Raw genomic sequence first — 365 nt, 5'->3', positions numbered from 1 at the left:
ACAACCACGGTACACTGGGATCTGTTAAGGATGATAAAGCTTTATATAGCGTCAAGTATGGGTCATATCTGCAAAGCCGTAGTTAAATCAGGTAAAATACTAAAATATTAATCCAGCATACACATACTGAACTGCTACAGTGTGTGACCCAGTACTAGCTTTTTACCATAACCTAACCAAACTTGTATTGACATGCACCATTTTCCGTTGTCACACTCATCTTACAACTTACATCCAGCCTGTTGCAGACTTTCAGGACACGCAGTGTGTTCTTGAGGACATTCTCCAGGGTTGTGTTGCCATGGCAACACATGATCCCCAAAACCTCCACATCAGGGTCGGCCAAGGCCACCATGATGGCCTGA

At 43.8% G+C, this 365-nt stretch overlaps 1 protein-coding gene across 1 annotated transcript in view; it reads left to right on the top strand.

The window, feature by feature from the left end:
- LOC118340134 (protein-tyrosine kinase 2-beta-like) overlaps window positions 1–365 on the top strand; it is a gene marked incomplete in the record, with an annotated part of 28100 nt that overhangs the window by 14889 nt on the left and 12846 nt on the right.

This window comes from Morone saxatilis, unplaced genomic scaffold (genome assembly GCF_004916995.1).
Source record: "Morone saxatilis isolate NCDOM2014 unplaced genomic scaffold, NCSU_SB_2.0 Contig6, whole genome shotgun sequence".
NCBI classification, from domain to species: Eukaryota; Metazoa; Chordata; class Actinopteri; family Moronidae; genus Morone; species Morone saxatilis.
This window is presented reverse-complemented; position numbering and strand designations above follow the sequence as displayed.